Here is a 4,070-nt window from a genome sequence, read left to right as displayed (position 1 = left end):
TCAGCCTCCAAGTAGCTGGAATTACAGGCATACGCTACCACGCCCGGCTAATTTTTTGATTTATTGTGGAGATGAGGTCTCACCAAGTTGCCTGGGCGAGTCTCGAACCCGCGGACTCAGGCAATCCACTCACCTCAGCCTCCCAAGGCGCGGGATTACAGGCTGAGCAACCGAGCCTGGCTCCTCTGATAGTTTCTAAGTGTCTTCCTTAAGATTTTCTATGTACAAGATCATGTCATTTGTAAATAGAGATGGTTTTACCTCTTCTTTTTTAACATAGGTGCCTTTATTTGGTCTTCTTGCCTAATTGCTAGCTGCTTCTCTTTTTATTATATAAATGAGACTCAGAGAAGAAAAGTGACTTTTTGGGTTACGTAGTTGGAGACTGGCAGTTGGGACTGAAGCTTCACTGCGCAGAGGTGATCGCTCCCTCCCTGGCCCTTCCCTCCCCACCCAGGTCATGCTTCTTGCTCATGGTGTCCTCTCTGTAGTCTTGGCGCTCATCATGTCAGCAAGTCAAAGGCCTGATGTGGTCACAGGAGTGGGGAGAACCCAGGGGGCTCTGGCATGTCCAGGAAAGCCTGTAGGGATCTCATTGCTCCCAGCTAGACTCAGATTCCTGCTCTCAATGGCCTCCTACTGGAGGAGGCTGGCCCTAACTTGTCAGCATATGGCAGGCTAGGTCCTCAGCAGCTGTTGGCAAAACCAGCTGCCTCCTCAGATGCCACACTGCAAGATGAAACTCTGGAGTGCTGGTTACTTCTGTGTCTGAGGTAGTGGGTTGTCTCTCCTGGAAGCCAAATTAGGGTAAGAAGCTGACACAACCCTGACCCCAGGCAGGTGGAGGTCAGCAGATGCATGGGGACAGCCTGATGCACTCTCCCCTCAGGGCAGTCAGATGGCAGTGGAGTCCAGCCCAGCACCCCCTGCCTTCTCACAGCCCCTTTTCTGGGGCCCTACAGATACCCCTAACCCTGGGAGGCACACAGTGAGGGACATCCGGCTGCATGGAGCATCCAGTCCAGAGAGGGAAGGAGAGGTAAACCAGATGGCCACCTGAGTAACTAGTGACAGAGGGTCAAACAAGAACAGAGAAGACAAGAAGAGGATACACAAGCCCTGACGCTGGCATGGGGGACCCTAAAGAAGTGATGGCTGAGCCCTGAGGTGAAGGATGAATGTGGAAATGAACCAGCCAATGACAGGAAACTGCATGTGCAAAGGCCCCATGACAGAAAGGCAGATGGCACCCTTGGGGACCTGAAAGAGGCCAGATGGCTAGAGAAGTGAATGTGGAGTAGAGTGAGGTGAGGCTGGAGGGGCTGGGGTAGAGGAGTGGAGGCACCGGCGTGGGTGGGCTGAGAGGCTGGCCAAGGTCACTGGGAGCTTCCATGGACTTGAGTGAGGCCACTTATATCTGAAGACCAGGTAATAACAGTGTAAATAAGATGTGTCCCAGAGCCAGGCCCAGTTCTTGAGAAGGGCTCAAACAGAACACTGCATTACCTGGATGATGAGCACATCACAAACTCCACAGAGGTACACGCAGTTGACTCACTACTGTGGTCATGAGCCTGTGGTTCAAAGACAGAATATAGCCCCTAGAAGTATTTGTAAGCTATCACAAAGAATTAAACCCAAAGAATTTAAATTATAAGGTTATTTGTAATTATGATCTGAAATAAAGTTTATAGGCAAGAGTTCTTTGAGAACAGAAAGAAAAATAATGTGAGAGGGAAGTGTGAACAAAGACTTTTGGGGTGTGAAATACAACCTAGGCTGGGTGCAGTGGCTCAAACCTGTAATCCCAGCACTTTGGGAGGCCAAGGTAAGAGAATTGCCTGAGCCCACGGGTTTGAGAACAGCCTGGGCAACTTGGCGAGACCTCATCTCTATAATAAATCAAAAAATTAGCCGGGCATGGTAGCACGTGCCTGTAGTTCCAGCTACTTGGAAGACGAGGCAGAAGGATTGCCTGAGCCTAGCAGGTCGACACTGGGGTAGCTGTGGGCATGCCACTGTACTCCAGCCTGGGCAATGGAGTGAGACTCCAACTCAAAAAAAAAAAAAAAAAAAAGAAATATGACCTAGTCCTAGGAAGTAGAGTTGAACTAATGCTTATCCATCTACCCATCCATCCTTTCACTCATCTATCCATTGCTTCCACCCATGCATCTACCCAGCTATCCATGAATTCATTCATCCATCCATTCACCCACCTACTGTCCATTTATTCACCTATTTGCCATTTATCCATCCATCCACCCAGTCATTCATTCATCCTCTACACATACATCCTTCTACCCATCCATCCAATCATTCATCTATCTATCCATCCTTTTATTTATCCACCCATCTACCCACCATCTACTCATCTACCCATCCATCTGCCCATCCATCCACCCAGTCATTCATCTATCCATCCATTCATTAAGTCATTCATTCATCCACCTATCCATCCATCCATCATTCATCCATCCTTTATCCACCCATCTACCTGCCATCTACTCATCTACCCATCTGTCTGTCCATCCATCCATCCAGCCATCCATCTATCCATCCGTCATCCATCCATCCATCCATCCAACCATCCATTATTCATTCATCCATCTACCCAGCATCCATGCATCCATCCATCTGTCCTTTCATTTTGTTTATTTATTTTTAAACATTTTTTTTTTTTTTTGAGTTGGAGTCTCACTCTGTTGCCCAGGCTGGAGTGCAGTGGCACACTTACGGCCACCCTAATGTTAACCTGCTGGGCTCATGCAATCCTTCCGCCTCAGCCTTCCAAGTAGCCAGAACTACAGGCGCGCGCTACCATGTCAAGCTAATTTTTGGATTTATTGTAGAGATGAGGTCTTGCCAAGTTGTCCAAGCTATTCTCAAACCTGTGGGCTCAGGCAATCCCCTCACCTCGGCCTCCCAAAGTGCTGGGATTACAGACTTGAGCCACTGCGCCCAGTCTCTTTTCATTTATTTATCCATGTACCCACCCACCTTCCATCTATTTCTTTCTTTTTTTTTTGAGTTGGAGTCTCACTCTGTCGCCCAGACTGGAGTGCAGTGGCCGCTCCCGGCCACCACAGCCTCGACTTGCTGGGTTCTGGCGATCCTTCCACCTCAGCCTTCCAAGTAGCTGGAATTACAGGCATGCACTACCACATCCGGCTGATTTTTTTATTTATTGTAGAGATGAGGTCTTGTTGCCCAGGGGGGTCTCGAACCCACGGGCTCAGGCAATCCACTCACCTCAGCCTCCCAAAGGCGCGGGATTACAGGCTGAGCCACCGAACCCAGCCCATCTTTTTATTTCTATTATTCATCCATGTATTCATTGTTCAGTGGTGTTGGGGACACAATAGTGAGCAAAAGATGACAGGGCTCTCCTCATGGAGCCCACCAGTTTTGGCGGAGACCCACAGCCAGCATCAGCCACCAGCTGTGGAGTGACTGAGCTTCCCAAAGACTCCTGTCCCATACTTCATTCTCCTGGATGAGTCCTAGATGTTGGGAGCAGGCAGGCTGGCTCATTGCACCTGCATGAATTCCTGCCCACAGAACCCATGTGCCTGCCAGTGGTTCTTTCCCTCCCCTGTGTGTGGGGATGATTTGTTATACAACCACGTAGCTGGACCTGACACTCACTGATGAGTCCAGAGGACCATGGGTCCCAGAGAACCCTTGATGGGGAGCAGCAGATACTCCTGGGTGAGGGGGTCCCACTGCCCTTAGCCTATGTGGGGTGGCCAGGCATACCCTCCTGCTACCTGCAGGCACAGGCCACCTGCAGGCACAGACCGGCCCCCACCCCTACCTGTGTACCCTCCTCTCTGCCATCTAGGGCCTTGCTCAGCCCATGTCCTGCCTGGAAGACCAGCCCCTCCTCTCTCCCTGAGAGAAATCCACCTCTTCCAGGAAGCCCTACCTGGTTGGCATCCACAGTGACTGTGTTTCTCAGAAACGCTGGGAGAGTTCTCTGGTTGAAGAAAGCAATGTTTTTCCCCTACACATGCACTGGATGATTTCACTGTGTTGACTGGCTTTGGTTTTGTTCCAACGTGGTTTGG

Source organism: Carlito syrichta, unplaced genomic scaffold (assembly GCF_000164805.1).
Source record: "Carlito syrichta isolate Samal-C Ts95f unplaced genomic scaffold, Tarsius_syrichta-2.0.1 Scaffold303013, whole genome shotgun sequence".
In the NCBI taxonomy this organism is placed as follows: domain Eukaryota; kingdom Metazoa; phylum Chordata; class Mammalia; order Primates; family Tarsiidae; genus Carlito; species Carlito syrichta.
This window is presented reverse-complemented; position numbering follows the sequence as displayed.